Consider the following 22,047-nt stretch of genomic DNA (forward strand, 5'->3'; position numbering starts at 1 on the left):
TTCAGATTACCCACTACTACTGTGGTAAAATGCCTCAGTTTGGCAGGACCGAATTGAAAATGATCCCCAGAATCTACAACGGAAAACACAGCTACTTTTTTGCAAGGGACATACAACATTATAGCACTCAATTGCAGTGATAAAATCCGAAACAAGGCATCCAAAATGTGAACAGCACCCCTCTGAAAGCATAGGGACTGTGGTGTCACAACACAGGAAGTACGGAAGCACACTTTGCAGATACATCATGACACTGTTGTAGGGGTTAATCTGGAAAACACCAGGTGATTGGCTGCCACAAAACTTTCAAGAAACCTCTAGTGTTCTACTCACTGCTCCCTGGTCTATCTAAGGCAGAGAAAGGCAACTTGTGGCTCTCCAGATGTTGCTGAACTACAACTCCCATCATCCCCAGCTGTAATAAATTGTGGCTGGAGATGATGGGAGTTGTAGTTCAGCAACATCTGGAGAGCAGCGCGTCACCTAGCCCTGGTCTAAGGTTACAGTTTTGGAAAATAATTCTGGCATAATATATATTGCTTATAAATAGTTATATGTATTTATATTCAACATTGCTACGCCCTCTACAATCCTCAAAAACCATACAGGCCCTGACTACAAGCTTACAACCTAAATATATAAATGCAATTTGTGGAGAATTGTTGGCAAAACAATTCCTTTTCAACAGATGAAAAGCAGAGATCCCGCGCAGAGATCCTAAAAAGTCAGTAAACAGAGAGCATATGGAACTAGTCTGGCACGGACTGCCAGCAACCAGAATATCACTGGCAAAAATCTGGAACAGAAAAGTACCACTAGGGCAGCTAGAGTGGCTTTTGAAAGTGTGAGATATAGCAAATATGGGCATTCTATACATATATGCCAGGAATTCCCCACCTTGGGTCCCAGATGTTGTTGGACTGCACTTTCTATCACCCCCAGCCACAATGACCAAAGGCCATTGGCTTGGGATGATGGGAGTTGTAGTCTAACAATACCTGGGGATCCAAGGTTGGGATCTCCTAACATGCGTGAAGGAAGAAACTAAATGACCAAGCTAGAAGTTACTGATGTCATTGAACTTTATTCAATTACAGCTTGGAAACTGATCACTCCCAATGTAACCTAAGCATTACAGTTCAAAAATTTATCCACAGCAAATGGATAATTTGCTGAGCAGCAGAGGAACTTAAACCCTGCCTGCCTGCCTCCCATCCCTCAGTCCACCTTCTTTACATTTCTTGTTGATTTTGCTTCAGCAGGATCTTTTTCCTCTCTCCCAACTCGTAATGCCTGACAATACCTGAAGGGCCACCTGCTCTCAAAAGTCCCTGCTGGTTTGACAGGATCGCCAGAGAGGACTCTGTTCCATGTGCTGACAATGAGAAAGACTTAATCGCTGTGTATGCAGGGCAGGGCCTTGTCTGTCATTGCCCCTGGGCTTTGGACTGTTGTTCCAATGGGCAACTGCTCCCCGGTCTCCCTCACTACCTGGTTTTTCCCTACTGGTGCTGCTTTGTGAGATGCATTTATGGTTTTGTGGCTGTGTGTTTTTAATTGTTATTGATTTTATTATTGTTTTAATATTTCTACTGTAAACCACCTTGAGATAAGGTGACAGATGAATGTAACAACAAAGGGATAACGAAATCAGGTTTCTTTATTGTACACACATAGATCTTCCACATAGGCGGAAACCTGTTTCAATCAGGGAGCCCTACAATGCCCCAGGAAGTTTTTCACACCCGGCGTTTAGTTTGCATCACCTCTGGATCGGAGGTGTGTGTTCACATATTGGCCAAATTTACCCCGAGGTCCCTGCGAGCTATCAGGGAGCACTTCACATACAATTCGGGTTTTTCATTGTGCGTTAGAGTGTAGCCCGATTTATATCTGGGGTTAAAAAAAATCTATTTTTTGCGTTGTTTTTTGGGGCAACTTCGAACTTGCAGTAAAGCCTTGCAGAAAACCCACAGTAAAGCTTGCTGTCTGGGAAAGCTCCAGGAAAGGAAGTAACATCATGATAGTGTGTCCTTTTCCTGGTGCATTCCTGGGAGCGGTGGCGGGGATGGCAGCTCCCTATATTACAGGGCACTGCCATTCCCTGCCCCAGCAATGCATCAGGAAAAGGATGCAACATTATGACATTGCTTCCTTTCCTGGTTCCTTATGGAGTGAGACAAGGAAAGGAAAGGCAGGGATTTTCAATGCTGCAGCCTGCTGGTGACTCGATACAATACCAGTACACTGTGGTATTGCATGGAATGGTTTGCCGATATAGCAGGTAATTTTCATACGAATAGTTTCTCGTGAAAAGTCCTTTGATAGGGTTTGTATAGCTGGAGACCCAAGTATCAGATTGATGCAATGCACAGCCCTAGTAATTAGAGGTATGCTACCTTTGAGCCTGCTGCCTCTTTTTATCTGTAATGGCTTTTCCTCCAGTCATTACTCTAATTCAGGGGTCTGAAACTGTGGCCCTCCTAGGGATGTGCCCGGACAGGTCCAGAGGCCATTCTAAAGGCCTCCGGACCAGTCTGGACCTGGGTGGTTCGGTTCAGGTGGGGAGGTTGCTTTAAGAGCGGGGGGAGGGTTTACTTACCCCTCCCGCTGCTTTCCTGCTCTGGCGCCCATAATTTTAATAGTAATTGGGGTGGCAGGATACCTCCCTGCCGCCCCTTCCCCACTTTTGCTATGAAAAACTCCCAGGAGTCCTCTGCACATGCACGCACGTCACATAGACGTGAAGCGCATGCACGCACACGCAGAGGACTCCTGGGAGCTTTTTACAGAGAAAGCGGAGAAGGGACAGCAGGGAGGTATCCTGCCACCCCAATTACTACTAAAATTATGGGCTCCAGAGCGGGAAGAGTAAGTAAACCCTCCCCCTGCTCTTAAAGCAACCCCCCACCCCAGTGCTGGCCTGCAGTTTGGCAGTTCTGTGCACACCCCTAGGCCCTCCTGCAAATTCATTCATCCATCCATTCAGTACATTTATATATCACCTATTACAAAAGTCTTAAGACAGTTAACAAACAAACAAAAAGAGCCCCAAACTTAAAACATATGTTAAAACATATACAACAATTCAATTTTAAAAAATGAACCAGTCAAAACTTAACTCAAAGCCTGGCTAAACAGGTGTGCCTTTCTTTCCTAAAAGCCATCAGGGATGGAGCAGCTCTAATTTCAACAGGAAGTGTGTGGAAATATAGAGAGAGCAACCAAAGAGAAGGCTCACCTCAGGCAAACTGGCAGCACCCTCAGAAGAACCTCCTTTGATTATCTTAACAGGCAGCAGGGTTCATCATTCTCTTAAATGTTGGCCTACAACTCCCATCATTCCTGGCTTTGGGCCACTGTGTCCGGGATGGTGGGAGTTGTAGGCTGCCATTTGTAGGCGGAGGGCTGCCATTTGAGAGGCCTGCTCTAATTGTTTTGTAAAACCATCTGAGCTAACTGGTTAAAGTGGCCTCCGCTTTAAAAACCATTCTTGGGCTCTTGCAGGAAAAGGAACATCTCCCTTTTGGCCATGCACGATCCTGCAGTTTCATAGGACTGGAGGGAACAAGGTAAGAAGAGGCTTGGACTTTGCCAGCTAGTCTCCTCTGTTTCGGATGGGGGGGATTGATTGCTGCCCCCGAGCCCTCCTGCACGGCCAGAGGATCAGCTTTGCTCTGCTCTGATTTTGCTCAGATACTTTCATTGGAGCTGTGGCTTTCCATTACTGATTGCCTGATTAGCTGCACCAGTGGGCATTGATTACCATCACCAGCCAAGGCTGAGTCTCTCCTGAGAGGGGAGGCTCTAGGTTTCTGGGGCTTATAAGCACTGGCGGATTAAAGGAGAGGCAGTAGAGGCAACTGCCTATGGGGGCAAAATTCCCCCAGTGGCAAATTTTGGTCAAGGAGGTAAAAGCAGGCCTGGGTTAGGAGGGGCATTGCCACCCTCTCCGCCACTGTGCTGCTGCACGACAGTGGTTTTAATGTTTAAGAATAGATTTAACTCCCCCCACCTCATTCCTCCCTTGCCGCTGGGGCAGCAAATCTTTGGCCACCTATGGGCAGCAAAGAGCTTAATCTGCCCCTGCTTCCTTATGAGGCACACAGACACAGCCGGCAGTAGGCGGCCACCAAAGGGGGCCAGCATTGGTGCTGGATTGAGGGCTGGGGCAGAGTATATTATTTTATGGCTGTTTTAGAAGCTGAAGCTGTTGCTTATATAGCTTCTGCTGTCTGAATCTTGGGTGAGATTAGTCTACAATGTCTCTAGGTTTGCCTGGCAATGGAGAGACAGGGGTCATAAGAACATAAGAACAGCCCTGCTGGATCAGGCCCAAGGCCCTTCTTTCTTTCTTTCTTTCTTTCTTTCTTTCTTTCTTATTTTGAATTTTTATTGGCTTATACAATAGCTTTACATTCAAAGTACATTCATTTCTACATATAAGTAAATATTGACTTCCCGCTTACCTACCTGTGCAGTTCACAATAACTGTACATATAAACCATTGCTATAATAATTCAAAACATACACACTCCACACTACTACTTGCTTTTACCCAACCCAACTTGCTGTTATTACTATATTTCAAACCCTACTGAAAAGTCCAGATTAGAAGAATAGTTCTTTAAGTAAAGCAAAAATGGTTCCCAATCTTCTTTAAAATGGCTCAAAGCCCATCTAGTCCAGCATCCTGTTTTACACAGTGGCCCACCAGATGCCACTGGAAGCCACAGGCAGGAGTTGAGGGCGTGCCCTCTCTCCTGCTGTTACTCCTCTGTAACTGGTACTCAGAGGCATCCTGCCTTTGAGGTTGGAGGTGGCCTATAGCCCTGCGACTAGTAGTCGTTGATAGATCTCTCCTCCATGAAGTTATCCATACTCCTCTTAAAGCCTTCCAGGTTGTTGGCTGTCACCACATCTTGTGGCAGAGAATTCCACAAGTCTATTGTTTATGGGGCAGCTACTATGGTGGTGGTGGGGATTAGAAGTAATGTTGGCAAGTCAACAGACCATTTCAGGGGAAGGTAAATCAGAAATGTAATAGCTGTTTCCCCTTCCAGCTGTCCTGCCAGCTCTTTAATCCTGGAGAGCAATGCCAACTCCCATAAAGCCTCACCTTGCTCCTCTGTAATGCCAGGTTGGTCCAGAATAAATCATAAATAATCCACAATCTGATTATGGATGAAAGGGCTGGCCTGGTATGTATCACAGAGACTTGGCTGGGGGAGGCTGGTGGCCCAGATTGGTCCCAGCTTTTCCCTCCAGGGTCCTCTGTTGAGGAGCAGGTGAGGGGACTAGAAAGGTGGCGGTTGGAGTCTCTCAGGCTTGTGGTGCTGGGGAATTCAGTGTTCACTTTGCGACCTATTTGTCCGGAGCAGCTCAGGAGTTCTTAGCGGCCATGACAACTATGGGCCTATCCCAAGCGGATTTGGGAACAATGCATTTTGCTGGTCACACACTTGAACTGGTCTTTCACTTTGATCAGGGTGGTGTTGTGTGGTGGGAACTCCTGTGATTTCCCCATTGTCATGGACGGACCACTATCTGGTTAAGGTTGGACTCACAATCAGGCCCCACCTCTGCAGGGGTGAGGGGCCTATTAGGATGGTGCACCCAAGAAGGTTATTGGATCCAATATGATTCTAAGAAGCCTTGGAAGGATTTAGTGTTGGTTCCGCTGGTGATTGTGTTGATGCCCTAGTGGAGAATTGGAATGGCAAACTTACCAGGACCGTAGACATGATCACTCCTAAGTGTCCCCTTCTATCCAGTTCAAAACTGGCCCCATAGTATACAAAAGAACTAAAGTAAAGTGTGCCGTCATGTCGATTTCAACTCCTGGTTCCCACAGAGCCCTGTGGTTTTCTTTTGGTAGAATACAGGAGGGGTTTACCATTGCCATCTCCTGTGCAGTATGAGATGATGCCTTTCAGCATTTTCCTGTATCGCTGCTGCCTGATATAGGTGTTTCCCATAGTCTGGGAAACATACCAGCAGGGATTTGAACTGGCAACCTTCTGCTTGTTAGTCAAGCATTTCCTTGCTATGCCACTTAAGGTGACTGAAATGGCAAGGTGGACAACTTGAGCGCAAGTGGAGAAAGACTCAATTCAAATCAGACAGATTACAACATAGAGTGCCTTTGAAGATCTGTGCTCAGGTGATATGTGTGGCAAAGAAGTGATTATTTTCTGCTCGTATTGCATCTGCAAGTTCATACCCAGCAGAGTTGTTCAGGGTTATGAGAGGGACAGTACATATCCCTCCACCCTTGAAACAGAATTTGGAACCATCAGTTACCTGCTGCGACATTTTAAATGAGTTGTTTGTGGATAAAATATCTTATATTGGAGCCGGCTTAGATGTTGCTCTTGTCATCCCCCTGCCCCATGCAGAAGAAATATTTTTAAATGATGTTCTGATCTGAAGCTATTTGATACATAGCTTATGATATGATTTATATGTTTTCTCCCATGTCACAGGGAAGAGGAAAAGCAGGAGCTATTTGCATACTCCCAAGGCTGAATTTGGAGCGGGCCAGTAGGTTGGCTGTGTGCCACTGAATTTCTTACATTAAAGCCTTATTTCGGTTTTGATATACAGGAAACCCTCGTTATCTGCAGTTCTGAGGATTGTGGTTTAATGTATCTGCGGATGGGTATTAGAGACCCAGTTTCTTTATCTGTGGCATGAAATGTGGGCAATTTTTGCCTGAGTGGCCAGAAATGACTTCTGATGTAATTTCTGGTTGCCATCTTGAAGCACAGAACCATTTTGTGGCTTTTTTTTTTGTTAAAAAATTTTTAAAATGAAAAATAAGAGGGGGGCATTTCTGAAGACCTGAAGAACAAGGTTCTATGCTTTTTTACCCTTATTTCTCCTCCCTTCCTGCTTTTTTTGGACATTCTTTTGAGTAAGGCACCTAACCCCTGGATTTCCATAGGGGTAAGTTTTCTTTATTCACCATTTCCATATTTGCACTAATTGGCAGAAACACAACCCCTGAGAGAGAGAGAGAGGAGAGAGAGAGAGAGAGAGAGGTCCTCCTGCATGCAAAACAAATAATTAAAGAGTGCCTCCTGTATGCAAAAGTTGAGGCAAATGTTACATCTAGGGAAATGACTTCCAAATTAGGCAGGCTCTGAATTCCAATGCTTATCCCAATGCTGACAAGACAATCTAGTTTTCTTGAAAAAGAAAAATACATTCTTGCTTCCATGAAAGAAAGAAAATGTAACATTAAAAAAAGACATGAAAATCAAACCAGACAATTTAAGGAAAATGGACAGAAGCACACCAAAGATATAATTTTCCAATACATAGGCTGCATTCATACATAACGGCTAACCTCAGATAAAGGTGGCCCGCCAAACTCCAGTTGCAGAGGGCAGCCCCTCCCTGCTGCTTGACCTCCAAGGCCTATCCTAGCCAGCTCCATGGCCCGACTGTGGGCAAAGCATCACCGCGTCAGTGGTTTGGCCATGCTTGGCCATGATCTAGAAGGGGCAAGCCAAATGCGACCTTGGATTTTTGGAGCACTCTGCCAGCCATGGCACTGCTGCCCGCCCAAGTAGCTCCACTTCCCGAAAACACCACACAACCTGTTGGTTTTGAGACTTGGGTGTGTGTGTGTGGGGGGGGGGAATTCTGCTTACATTGAGGGAGGGGAGGGGGAAATCCACATTTTCTAGAAAGGGATATGCAGATGGGGGGAGGGCAAAGGATGCTGGGGGGGGGTTCAGTCCCACCATAACCTGGGAAGATGTTGCAAAGGGTCACCCCAACAAAGCAGCCCTTCCAGACCCAAGCAGATTCCTTCTGTCTGGCAGCTGCCTGGTGGGCTGGCTGTCTCATGAGAGGGCCAGTCTCGCACGACTTCCATTAGCGACATGATGAGCAGGGTTATGCCTCTGTAACGCCATGCGGTGGGGCTCTGAACGTGCAGTTGTGCAAGCAGCACTACCACAGCTCTCCCTAGTGCAGTGAAGGGGGGGGAACTGCATTTACTACCAACTGCATGGTAGTGCTGCTTGTGCAACCACTTGATGGGAGTGGCATCAGGGCTGAGCAGCATTACAGACACCAGTGCAGCCTTGGGGCGCAGCATTACAGATACCTATGCCCAGTTTGGGCATTTCTTTTCTATGCTCTACACTTCAGGCCTGCACAGCATAAGGCCTGGGGGCTGGATCTGGCCCACGGGGACTTTTTTTTCTAGCCCCAGGAGTGGGCTCAAAGTGTTGTGGTGCCTGAGGTGAGGTCCCAAGTGCTGCTTTGCCCCATGGCCCTGATGGGGGTCAGCCCCCTTTCAAAATTAAGCTTTGAAAGTGCTTGAAGGGCAGAGAGGAGGAACGGTTGCTTGCATCCTTCACTCCTCTCCTCATGCTGTGGTTAACTAATAATGGCTTCCATTAATTAATTCCATTAATATTTTAATGAGTAATTAATAATTGTTTTCATTTATATTTAATAATTAATTTTAATGTAATCATTCATGTGCTGAACACTTACCTTGGCCCCCACACACTAAGTCATGGTTGGTTCTGGCCCACTGGAGTATTTGGGTTGTGCACCTCTGCCCTACAGGGTTGCTTTGTCTGCCCCACCCCCCCATCCCACCCTCATGCATTTCATATTCCCACCACTGCCATGGCTTCTGCTTCAGATGAGTACTGGGGACACTTGGCTTGGAGCATCCTCAGAACTCACTTCCCCCCTTCCTCTTCTGGTGTAGGTTGTACCACAATGCTGAGGTCGTGGTAGCAAGCATGAATTGTCCCCTTTGCTAAGCCAGGCCCACCCTGGTTTGCATTTGAATGGGAGACTACATATGCCAGCTCTGTAAGATATTCCCCTGAGGGGATGGTGCCGCTCTGTGAAGAGCATCTACATGCCCGCATGCAGAAGGCCCCAGGTTCAACCCCTGGCATCTCTAGATAAGGCTGAGAGAGGCTCCTGCCTGTAACCTTGGAGAAGCCGCTGCCAGTCTGTGTAGGCAATAATGAGCAAGATGGACCAATAGTCTGACTTGGTAGAAGGCAGCTTCCTATGTTCCTAAGACATGTCACTGGGGGAAGTAAGCCGGCCACTTCAGTAGCCAGCATCAGAGGGAGGGAAGCACCCTCTGCTCAGCTGCTGCCATTGCTATTGCAGTAGCCTGCTTGCTTCCCCAGAGACACTTCTCCCTTCTCGGGAAAAGGAAGTGGAAAGATCAGTACTGAGAATGCTTTAGGATCAAGGCCAGCCCTAGGACTTTTGGTGGCCTAGGCAAAGTTTGACTTTGGTGTCCACCTAGCTGAGAAGTGCAGAGACCCAGCTTAGGTTTGAGCCACGCAGGCTGCTCATTCGCTGGGTCGCATGCCCAGCTTGCACGGATGACCAGTAAATGACGATTTCATGCTGGTTTGGGAATACAGCAGGAGAGAGAAAATAATTCAGGAACAGAAGAGCCCACCTGATGCCCACCCTTCCTCTACTGCAGCCACTTCCCTCCCCTCAGCAGTGCAGGCACTACAATCCTCAGGGCCATCTAACCTACCTCTCTCTCTCTCCAGGAGAGCCCATGCCCATGCCCCCCCGCCAAGAACTGGTGCCTTAGGCAAGCACCTAGGTCTGCCCAGTGGACAGGCCGGCCCTGTTAGAATGTCCTCCATACTAGCATTTCTACTTCCTCTTCCAGACAGAGATGCATTGGCAGGGCGGCAAGTGGAACGCGGCAGTATCATTGTTGGTCACATGAAGGGCCTCGGGGAGAAGGAAAAGGAGCTCACATCATGCCTGGAGCCTATACAGAACCAAACCCCATACAGCTACTCAAAACAGAGGACTGTCCGGGTCAAATGAGGATGCATGGCCACCTTAGCGGTCACAGATTTGGTGTTTTGTTTACCTATATCATAAAATGTTGTTAGGCTTTGGATCTGTAGGAGGATCTTGCTTTCTGTAACAAGCAAGCTCAGGAGAGGCGTTTCGGGATCAATTCCCTTAGAAGCAATGGAATCCAATAGTGCTTGCTTGAAAATACTTTTAGCCACTTATTTGCAGAAGTTTATTGGCAGGATTGGCCAGCAGCAGATGAACAGCAGAATTTGCTGGAATTGTTTGCCATTTGCCTGTATCCTTCAGGACAGACAGATCAGTGGCAATATCTCTACCATAAATCTCTCTTCATTCATGCCGCCTCCCTTTCCCTTGTTCCTGCTGCTGCTCCTGGGCTGTAGCACTGCAGCTCAAGCAGTGCTATTATGGGTTTTATCTATAGAGTTGGGGTGAAACCCCCACACACACATTTTTTGCCCCATTTGCAAGTCTGAAATGTGAGCATTTTGGAAATTGGACAGGGGGGCAGTGGTGGTGAAGGAGGGCCTTTCTGGGGGGAACAATACTCCTCTTCACCACTGGCAGCCAGCATTTTCCCCCAAAGTCCCCCAGAAACAATGCTGTGTTGTCACGCAATATAGTTCCCAGGGACTTCTGAGGAAAGTAATACAGCTGTCACCAGAGGGAGGCATGCCACTGTGCAAAATTGGTTGTGACAGCCCCAAAAAGTGAGCCTGAGGACAGTGTTCTTTGTAACAGGAATTCCCAGGTGTGGTTGACTATAATGCCTATCTTCCCTGGCTGCAGAGGCCTTCGGTTGGGGACTATGGGAGTTGTAATCAACATCTGGGGATCCTTGTTACAGGGAACACTGCCTGGGGGGTAGTTGGAGTGCAGCTTTTGCCCCCTCCCAGATTTTGAACTGGAAGTCCTTGGGCAACCTTTGTCTTGCCTTGGTCCTTTACATCCCCAAGTGACCACAATTGAGGTAGTGCATTTATTGCAGGGCTATTCTTTCCATCGTCTGCAAAGAGCACCTTGATATTCAATAGCCGACATGCCTCTTGCATCTTGAAAGGGCTGGGGGCCAAACCAGAGATGCTGTTTATTTGAAAGGCAGATGCAAATCTATTAACCAAATAAAAGTACATAAATGAAATATGAAACTGCCTTAACTCAGTGAAGAGCCCAGTCCTGCCTCCTCCAACAGGCAGTGGCCCTCCGAGGTCTCAAATAGGAGTTTTCCTCAGCCTCGCTGCTTGAGAGCCTCACATCTAGGGCCAACAGAGACTGAACTTGGGAACCTGCATGCAAAGTATATGCCCCCTCGCTGCAAAGTGGCTGTGCTGCTGCCCCCTCACAGCCCCCTCACTCACTGCAAAGTGGGTGCAAAACTTAAAATCTCCACCTTTTCCCCCTCTTTCTTTTTTACTGGCTCTGCTACTGTTGCTTTAACCACCACATAGACATTTAACAGACGGTGTTTTCCCTACCAGATTTCCATGCTAGAGAAAGCTTCTCCTGCTGAAATGGGCAAAGAGGCACCCAGAGAGTTGCCCTGCTAACTGGGCAAAGAGGCACCTTTTAAAAGTGGTGATTCTCTCTAATTGGCATGGGGAGAGCAACTGGCCCTATCCATCCCCAACACAACATCCCCAGTGACTGCTGCTGGTGTCTGTCTTATGTTTCTTCTTAGATTGTGAGCCCTTTGGGGACAGGGAGCGATCTCATTAATTCATTCATTTCTCTGTGTAAACCATTTTGGAAACTTTTGTTGAAAAGCAGTATATAAATATTATAGTAGTTGTAGTAGTTGAACATCTGTGTATTAGGGTGCAGGGGCATAGCCAAAATTGAAGACGAAGGGACAAATGTCCCTGGGCCCCTAAGGGAGAGGGCCCCGCAAGATGGGTGACCACTTGCGGTTTGCTCTCCCCCTTGCACCTTTCTGAAAAGAAGCCAGGGGAGGGCAGGGGCCCTGCTTCCCTTTTGTGTCCCAGGGCCCACTCCAACCTTGCTATGCCCTTGTTAGGGTGCTGTTAAAGCCACAGGAACAAGGCCAGGGGAAAAGATGGCAAGCCTAGCAGCCCTTGGGTAGAGGGCCCCATGGCTTGTGTATTCTAACTCTTTTCAGGTGACATTTGAACAGGGGTGGGGAAGCATGAGGTTGCACACAGCCCACTTCCATGTGTTTAATTTAAATCCAAAAGAGCTCCCACATGTACAATTCTGTGGCTAATAGCCTGACTAATATTGTGCTTGTGCAATCAACAAGTTGTGCTACATCATGTGGGTACAGAGAATTGTGCTGTTGTGCAAACATTACCCATAAAACATATGAGGCATGCCACGGGTTGTGCATCTTGTTGTTCAAGGGCAAACGTATTTGTGTCAATGCAACACTAGCCTGGGATGCAAGCTCCACACTAGTGCAACCAGCCAGTGCAGCAGACTTGTGCTAGCACCATGTCCTTGTGCAAATACAGCCTTTGTTAGGATGTCAGCCTATGGGTGGAGCAGAGGGCTCTCTCTTGCAGTCAGGGTCCTTGCTTTGTTCTGAAAAGGAAAAGTGTCTTGACGAATCAGTTGCTGCCAACTGCTGGTTCCCATCCAATTCTTCTGCACCAGTCAAGAGGGAAACACGTTTTCAAGAAATAACTACTATTCAGTTTCAGCACTTTGAAAGAAACATCTTGTTTCCCATCACAATAAGAGCCCTACAGGTTCAGATTGGAAGCATGTGCTTATCACATGTGTCAACACTACGTGAAATTTGTAACAAGCACAAGGTCTTGTTTCACGCTGCATGTTGGCAATTTGTCCTGGGCACTTGGGAAACAGACTGAAGCGCCTCTTCCTCCCACCGACCACTAACTCAGCCTTCCTACTCCGGCATGTGCTGTCCTGTCCCCACTGGATTCAACAGGCCTCCTTAAGCCTTCTGAGAGCCACAGGCGTGACCCAGAGCTCAGGAAAGTGTGCCCTGCTACGTGACGTTATCCACAGCAGGAGCTGACTCCTGTTTACAAAGCTCAAGGCTGCTGCACGAGTGACCATCAAGAATGTGGACTCCTTGTACACTCGGTAACTGGAGGAGCAGTAACTGGAGGAACAAAAAAACATGCATTTATTCACATCTTCTTTGCCCCCGGCTTGTGACCATTATAACCCGAATCATTTGCATTCCCCAGGGAAAGAACATGGAGCCTGAATGTGTTGACAGACACATAACCTCCAGCAAAAAGGAGAGCATTCTTGTGTGCTTGTAACACCCTATTACCACCCCAGGAAAATAAATATCTGGGCTTCCATACTCTGTTATTACACACGGCTGAAGGCTCATCTTGACCTGATGTCCATTTATGATGCAATAACCTGTTTTCTGTAGCTGGGTGTTGCTTACTCTTTGAAATTAAAAACTTTTAAAAAGTTGAATGTAATATCATCCATCTCGTACTTTTATTAAAAAGGCTGCAACTCACATACACTCCACAACTTTTACTATCTGATTAGTATAGTTCAGGGGTTCCCAACCTTGGGTCTCCGATATTGTTGGATTATACAACTCCCATCATTCCCAGCCACAAAGGCTTTCAGTGAAGAAGGTGGGGGAGGGAGTCAGGATTCAGCCCTAGAGGCCCTCTTCACTTTTTGTCCGAGTACCCACTCCAACCTTGCTATGGCCTTCAATATCAGCCAATATATTTAAGTTACTGTGGCCACATTCAGATGTAATGACTAACCACAGTTAAATCTGGCTGAGGTTGTAACTCTGTTACACCCAAACACACGAAACCATGGTTACAGCCCAACAGCTAACTCTGGTTTGCCTTGCCAAACTCCAATTGGAACCTTTGGTCATCTCTAAGCCAACAACTGAGGTTTTGCCGCAGAGGCATTACATCTGACTCCTTACACAGCCATAACCACAGTTTCACCCCAATTTCCACACCCCAGTCACAGAGGAGGCAGTGCAGACCTAACTGAGGATGTGGCTGCTCCATGCTTTCAGCACTTCTCGCTGGAAGCCTCTCAGAAAATCAGCCATGCCCCTCCTGTCAGCTATGCAGCTATTGAGTTGCTGGGCTACTGGGATGCCGCTACGCCCCATCCCAGACTTGTCAGCCTATCAAGCTGCAAATTCCCTCTTCCCACTCTGTCCCTTGCTCCCCACACCTGACAAATGATAAAGAAAGGGCACAGGATGACAGGATGGGCACTAAGTGCTTTGCGCCCCGAGAAGAAAGCAACAGTTCCTGAGGATGTGGACAAGCTGCTTGGGGCGGTGCGGCCTACCACCTGTTCTCTGGATCCTTGCCCAACTTGGCTGCTTCTACCTAGCAGGGAGATTGTTGGAGGTGGCCTAGTTAATATCGTAAATGCATCTCTGAGGGAGGGTAGGGTGCCCGCCTGCCTGAAGGAGGCAATGGTTAGACCACTCTTAAAGAAGCCTTCCCTGGACCTCTTAGTGATGGACAGCTACAGGCCAATCTCGAATCTCCCTTGGTTGGGCAAGGTGATTGAGAGGGTGGTGGCCGACCAGCTCCAGGCAGTCTTGGAGGAAACTGATTATCTAGACCCATTTCAAACTGGCTTTAAAGCTGGCTATGGGGTTGAGACAGCCTTGGTCGGCCTGACGGATGACCTTTACTGGGGAATCGACAGAGGGAGTGTGATTCTGCTGGTTCTTCTGGATCTCTCAGCGGCATTCGATACCACCGAGCATGGTATCCTTCTGGATCGCCTGGGGGAGTTGGGGATAGGGGGCACTGCTTTGCAGTGGTTCCGTTCCTATCTCTCAGGTAGATTCCAGATGGTGGAGCTTGGTGACAGTTGCTCCTCAAAACAGGAGCTATTATAGCTATTTCCCCTGCTAACTGGGCAAAGAGGCACCTTTTACCGTGGTAATTCTCTTTATTTAGCAGGGGGAGAGTAACTGGCCCTATCCACCCCCAGCACAGTACCTCCAGTGACTGTTGCTGGTGTGTGTCTTATGTTTCTTTTTAGAATGTGAGCCCTTTGAGGACAGGGAGCCATCTTATTTGTTATTTCTCTTTGTAAACCACCCTGAGCCATTTTTGGAAGGGCGGTATAGAAATCGAATTATTATTATTATTATTATTATTATTATTATTATTATTATTATTATTATTATTATTAGGAGTCCCTCAGGGCTCCATTCTGTCACCAATGCTTTTTAATATCTACATGAAACCGCTGGGTGAGGTCATCAGGAGGTTTGGTGCTGGGTGTTATCAGTATGCTGATGACACCCAAATCTACTTCTCCTTTTCATCTTCAGGATACATTACATTGTATCTATCTATTAATGTTGTGAGCCACCCTGAGCAGCAGTGTACTGGAGGGGCAGGGTATAAACAAACTAACAAACAAACAAAAAACAAATAAATAATATCTAATATCAGAAACTTGATGATTAAACCACAAGTTTAGCTTATGGAATCAATCAAATCAACCTCCACTACGGTCATAGACCAGCACAAACTGTGGAACTATTAGACCATAAGACACTATAGCATTCTTCTATGTCTCTACTGTATAATGGTTCTTGTTACTGGTTGTTGTTTTATTTTGTGCTGGTTTACGACTGTAACAATAAACTAAACTAAAGCTTACAGCTGCCAAAGAGGGGAGGTAGTCCTGCTCCGCTGCTGTAACTCACTTCCTCTCAAGGGGTGCAGAAGCTTATGGCACCGTTTGTCTGAAGGAGGATGTGTCATCAGTATGTTCACTGGTGATTCTGTGAACAGCAATCTGGATCGATCCACGGAATCAGCAGCATGCATCGCCCTTCAGACATACTTACAGTGCATCCCCCTTATGATGCTCATGGTATGCCCCCTTTGGACAAATGATGTTGTAAGCATGTGTGCCCAGTGGAATGAGGTCAGTGACAGTGGTGGAGTGGGACTTCCTACTTTTGCAAGTGTGAGTAGCACTCATGCTTATAACATCTGAAGAGGTCTTCAGACTAGATGCAATGTGTGCATTCTTTGATTAGAGAATACTGAACATTTTTTCTTTCTCAAAAGCAGCTGTGTGGGGATGGCGGCGTGGTGAGTAATTGGATCATAGCCAAGGTGTTAGGGGAGGGGGGGATCCCATCTTTTGGCCCCATGCCACAACCCCAATCCAGATTATTTCCTGAAGCTGCTATTAGCCACTATGGGGAAAACACAGAAGGACAAAAACATGTGCCATAGGTTTCCCTTCCATGACTAATAGCAGTTTGGAGGAGTGATTTATGTTTAAAAATCAGCACAGAGACTCCACTTCTATCCACCCGCTGTCATGGCTCTGATCCAGGTCAAAGGGCCCCCCAGGGCTGCCTTTTAAAAAGAAAAAGGCATCAGGAATCCCAATCATCATGGAACTCTCATGTCTCATTTCGTTTGGCCTCCTGGCTCATTTTTATGCCAATACTGTACAGCAGACCTTAATGATCTGTCCGCAGGAAAAACATTCCTTTTGGCTTGCTGAATCAGTTGGTTTTATTTTTGTTCAGGTCTTCTTTTCATTACCCCTATCATTTTCTTACTTTGCATCACTGCAAATGTTTACACAGGGCAATGAGTTTACTCCTTTCCCATTTATTTTTAAACAAAACCTGGGTTTCTTTTGAAGTTCCCCTTTATTACATCATCTGTGTCCTGCATGGAGGCATATGTATGTATGGAGTTTTCTTGCATTTTAGATTTTAGTTGTAAGAGGGAGTTTCAAAGCTTGAAACTCAGAGTGAACTTCGCAGGGTGGGAATGAACATGTGACACATTCTGGATTCTTTTCCTGTCTTGGCTCACAATTCAAATGTCTCCATGCAGAGAGAGAAGTTGCTTCCTTTAAATCAAACTCTGGCCTCCTTTGTAAGAGTAACTTCAGCTGTTACAAATTCCATACTCAGAAAGCATTTCTATGTCATGTAGCAGATTCTAGAATGTTGGACTAGAATCAGTGGAACCCAAGTTCAAATCTCTGCTTGGCCGTGAAGGTTAGGGTGAGCCTAACCTACCTCACAGGATTGCTGTGATGATAAAATGGAGGGGGGACCATGTATGCTGCCCTCAGCACTTTGGAAGAAAAATGGGATACAAATATCATAGGTAAAATCCAAATTGCAAATCCATGAAAACTGTGCTCCAATTGCCATGTGTGAGTACTGCACACACACCTATTTCACTGGGAGGGTTCAGACAGCATGCAGAACCACAGTTAAATATCAGTTCCATGCAATGTCTCCTAATCTCGGGAGCTTCCCCCCCTCCCTTGTCCACATATGAGTCAAAAGAATTTTATTTCTAACTTAGATAAAGAGCAAACCAAGATCAGTCATGACATGATAAACTGAGATATGAACCCAAGCTCTGAAGCAAGTTTCATAACTTGGTTTATTTCAAGTAAGTAGGTCAGATTAAACCAAAATCAGTCAGTTTGGACAACACAAGTGATCTTGGCTTGTTCCTACACTCAGTCGACTCAAAAGTTCTTGCACACATGAAAGCAAAGGAGTTTGGAACAGGCGATTCTTGGATTCTCAGCTGGGTTCCAACACATAGCAACATCTGTGTTTTGTGTGAGCCACTGGCTTCCTAGAAGCATGCGCTTCCCGCAAGAGCCTCTACTTCCATCCCAGCTTTTGATATGTCGAGAGTGGTCATGCTGTATGAAGCCACCAATTTTGGCATATTCTGCTGTCCTATCAGGGAACTCAACATCTTTAACTTAGTTTAAGTTTAAGTTACAGATGTTGGGTTCCCTGAGAGAAGCAGGGCAGGATATGCCAAGATTGGTGGTTTGGGCCAATGCAACCGATCTCAGCATATCAGAAGCTGGGGCAGTAGTAGAGGCTCTTGTGTGGAATGTGCATTCCCGGAACCAGCAGCTTGCACAAACCTCAGGTGCCCCAGTACAGCTGAACTTGGCCTATGAGGAGTCACATGGCACTGACATTTAACCATCTGAACCTGCCCGCTGTGAATGTAATGATGTGTCTGCTGGACAGGCTTAAACTAGTTTAACATCTCCTCTCCCCAAGGAATCTTCTGAAGTGACCGGGGAGGGGGGCAGGATGTGCCACAGATTTCCAGCAGCATCCTGACCATACTAAAACTATGATTCGGCATCCATGTGTCTAAACCCAAGTTAATCAAGGCAGTGTTAATCAGTATTCTGGAGGCACAAGCTCTGAAAGTAAGCAGCTGAACCAGCAAAACTGAGAATTTGTATAGCTGCTGAGAGCCCCACCCCTTTATGAATCCTCAGGACAGCCCTCACCATGTAGAATGGACTATGCAGCATTCTTTCAATATAGAAAATGCTAGAGCTGGGTCAAATATTCCCCACTTTCTACTTTTTGGTTGAAAAAAGGTGGCTGGTGTGGTGTGCAGCATCATGGAGATGCAAAGCTATATTCCAGGACTGCTGCATAATCAGAAGGCAGACCTAATACTTTTCGGAATGGGAAATAGCCCTGGCCGCCTTCAGGCATCACAGGAAACCTGAGGCAAACTCACCTCAGGTTCACCTCCTGTGACTTCTGAATTTTCGGAACCGCAGTTCCCGGACCTGACCATAATTCCGAATCCTCCCCCAAATCTCAGTCTGAACCTTCGGTTGCAGGTAAGGTTCACTTACCTAATTGAGGGTCCAGAGGCTTCATTGTGTCGTCTGGTTTGTGTCAAGGTTCCCTCTCACCCAAACTGAAGTGAAGGGAGGAAGCTCCTCCCACTGCCGGAATCCCATTGGCTGGTGCAGCTTTCATTCATGGGTTGAAGGAAGGTTGTGCACCCAGTTCCGTCCCCTTTGTAGTCTCCCAGACAGCAAATAAATCATCTGGGAGCACGCCAGGGACTCTGAGGGAAACTGCAGGTCCGTTGGACCCACGGTTTGAAGGTATGTCCAAAGGTGGCCACAAGGAGCAAAAGGTCCCATTTGTGACCATAGGAGGAATTTTGGTAGCGCTGGTTGCACATCTGGCTGTTCTTAACAGCATAGTGGTTGCCCTCTGAGTCCACAGCAGTCTTGCATGCAGCTTTACATCTCCATAACGCTGTGCATCATATCAGCCACTATTTTTCAGCCAAAAAGTAGAAACTGGAAATATTTGGCCCAGCTCTACTTTTTCTACATTGAGAACATTCTATCTTGCCTATGGTTAGTAGGTTGCTAAATGCAAACAAATCATCCCTCCCGCTCCCCTCTCTCTGACACCCAGCTGTTCCACACATGCCACAGTAGCAAATGCTGTAAAGCTTCAGAGAAGCCTATCTATCCACAACCTGGATTAACACATTAATTAGCTAGCCACATGGACTTGAGAGAACTGAATATACAGACATGCCGTTAAGTTCTGAAATGGGCAAAATAAATCACTCAGAATTGCTAATCAGCCTCCTCCCCTCTGTGACTGCAATTTTGTAATGCCAAGATGCAGAACAAATCAAGATGGCATGTCACTAGACCAGCTATTCTGGGCAGTTCTGAATGGTGCAGGCGATACAGAGATGTACATAAAGGCTGGCTTTTCTATTCTCCAAAGAAGAACCGATGCATGGGAGTCCCTTGTAGCCCGAATCCTCTGCACAGCCATTTGTCATAGAGTTCATGGGAGATCCATTCCCGCACAAGAGGGGAGTTTCCATGGACTTTAAAGCTCAGTGGCAAACAAGCTACACAGCTTTGCACCACCAGTGCTATTGTGGACATCTAAACTTCTGCACCACCTGTTCTGAAGACATCACCATAAGTTACACCGCCATAAGTTCTGCACCACCTGTGCTATTGCGGACATCTAAAACAATGCCAGTGATGCTGTGCAAGAGCGCTCTTGTGCAAATGTGTAAAATTGCATGATGCCATGGTCATTGGTGGACATACTGCATAAGGCAACGAGGGTGGTTGGGGCACTGCCTGTGCTGCTGTGTCTGTGCAAACACTGATGACAGTGTGGCGGAACAGGACACCACATCCACAGTTGTGTGATGAGACACCCATTGGAAATAATAAGCATTGCATTGTGCAATGGCATTTGTGTAACTTTATGATGGAGCAGAACAGCCCTATTCTGCAAAACCATTGGCAGTGTTTACATAACACAGCTGCAGGGGCAGAGCTACCGTTGGGCAAGCGGGTTCAAAGAACCTGGGCCGACGCCCAGACACGCCCCCGTGTCTGACGTCAGATGCAGGGGGTGCTGGTTTAGCTCCCGAGCGAGGCCACAAGGCCCCATTTGGGAGTTAAATGGCCGCACTGCAAATGCAGCGCTGGCCCCAATCTTGCTCCCAAACAGCAAGGGAGAGCTCTTAAAGGTAGGTGAGAGCTGCTTCTGGCCACGCTGCAAACACAGCATCGGCCTGGCTCTAACTCCTGAATGGGGCCGCGCAGCCCCGTTTGGGAGCCAGACCATGCCCCCCGCATCTGACGTCTGCATGGCTAGCCCCCACATGAGATGTCAGATGTGGGGGGTGGGGTGGGGTGAGCGGGGCCGCAGCAGCGGCCGGGCACGGGCCACTCGTGGTCTGGCTCCGCCACTGCACAGCTGTGTGTGGGCAGAGCTCCAAACCCACCCACCCCACATTGCCTTGCACAGTATGTCAGGCAGGGTGCCCAAGTGGGTGCATTGTGGAAGCCAGCTGTCTTTGGCATTACAATGACTAGGGAAGACATTGAGCTGGTCCACCTGAACACAGCCTTCTACACACGATGAAGGCAGGGACTAGCCGAGAATGCACCTGCCCTGACATCATTAAAGGACATGCCAACACGTTCTTAGCATGGCCTTTAATGACATCAGGGCAGGCACATTCTTGGCACATCCCCACCTTTATCACTTGTAGGGGGCTGTGTGAACTGGCCCATTGTCCTAGGAGTGTAGGTACACAGGAAGCTGCCTCATACTGAGTCAGTGTTGGTCCATCTAGCTCAGTATTGTCTACACTGACTGGCAGCGGCTAACTTGTCTTTTTAATTTCAATGGGATGACTTTGAGTAATTGTCCTCATTACACCAGCCACAATTTTTTTTATTGATGATTATGATGATATATATTTCTATACAATTTTTGAAACAAAAATATTCTCAGCACATTTTGGAGCGTTCTCTTTGCTGCCACTGGCTGACACCCAGACTAAGCTACTGAGGAGGAGTTACTCTAAAGGCCTACTTAATTTCAACAGGACTACTCAGGAACAATTCAGTCTGGCTGTCAGCCACTTTCCCCTGCCTCTTTCCCAGATTCTTGCAGGGAAGGCTTGTTTACCTGGAAAGCCAGCCTTGCTGCTTCCATATCCATAGACATACCTATGCAACAACAGGTCAATTATTACTTCTCCTCCCACAGCACCTCAGAGCTGGGGATTTTCCACTGCAGCGTCCGAGCTCAGGGAAATTTTTCAAAGGGCAGCAGAATCTCAAGGTATCTGATTCTAGAGCTGATAGTGGTGGCACTTGATTTGCTTGACTAAGGAAGCTGCTGGCAAAAAGCACCACAACTGGCCATTTGCTTCTCTCCGTAGGCATAGTCTGGCTCCCTTTCAACACACGGGGGCTTTTTCCAGACGTGTTCAAAATAATCTGACAGGCTAATGCTCGGCCAAATACAGAAGCAATGAGAGCAGGTTTTTAAAAAACACATCTATGCCCGTGTGCAGTATGCCCATGTGCAGCCCGAGGGGTTATATAATGAAGCGCCAGCACCCCGTTTTGGGGATACAAGTTATGCCACATTTTAGAATAAAAAAGAGTTGTTGTTTTTTTTAACAAAAATTGTACTTTCCCCAATGTCTTAGTGATGGGTCTTCCCTAGTCCTACCAGGAGCTGCTGATAATTTAAACTGGGACCTTCTGTATACGATAAAGCATGTGTTCTGTCACTGAGCGATGGTCCCCTCCCTTTTGAAAAACTGACAGAGTACTAGGATGGTGAAAAACTTCAGAGGCCAAGTTGGGTCCAAATTGTATTGGCTCAATTTGGGCCCATTTGTATCTAATAGAACCAATGTCCAGTTCAGGTTGAACTTGGCCAAACTGGACCCAGTTTAGACTGATTTGATTCAGATCCTATTCAGCCTACAAAACTCTGGGTGGCTCAAAACACAACATTAAAACTTCCAATAAAAACTCATAAAACACATACAATTACATCACACACAATACAATACAATACAATTTAAAAACTTTTTTTAAAAAAATAAACCACAATTTTAAAAA

At 46.8% G+C, this 22,047-nt stretch overlaps 1 long non-coding RNA gene across 1 annotated transcript; it reads left to right on the forward strand.

Moving 5' to 3' along the window:
* Positions 1-3,371: 3,371 nt before the first annotated feature.
* Positions 3,372-13,201, forward strand: LOC128342497 (uncharacterized). The gene is made up of 3 exons (XR_008315024.1): positions 3,372-3,572; positions 6,486-6,948; positions 9,683-13,201. It is a non-coding gene; the product is annotated as an uncharacterized LOC128342497 (long non-coding RNA).
* Positions 13,202-22,047: the final 8,846 nt, after the last annotated feature.

Source organism: Hemicordylus capensis, chromosome 2 (genome assembly GCF_027244095.1).
Source record: "Hemicordylus capensis ecotype Gifberg chromosome 2, rHemCap1.1.pri, whole genome shotgun sequence".
In the NCBI taxonomy this organism is placed as follows: domain Eukaryota; kingdom Metazoa; phylum Chordata; class Lepidosauria; order Squamata; family Cordylidae; genus Hemicordylus; species Hemicordylus capensis.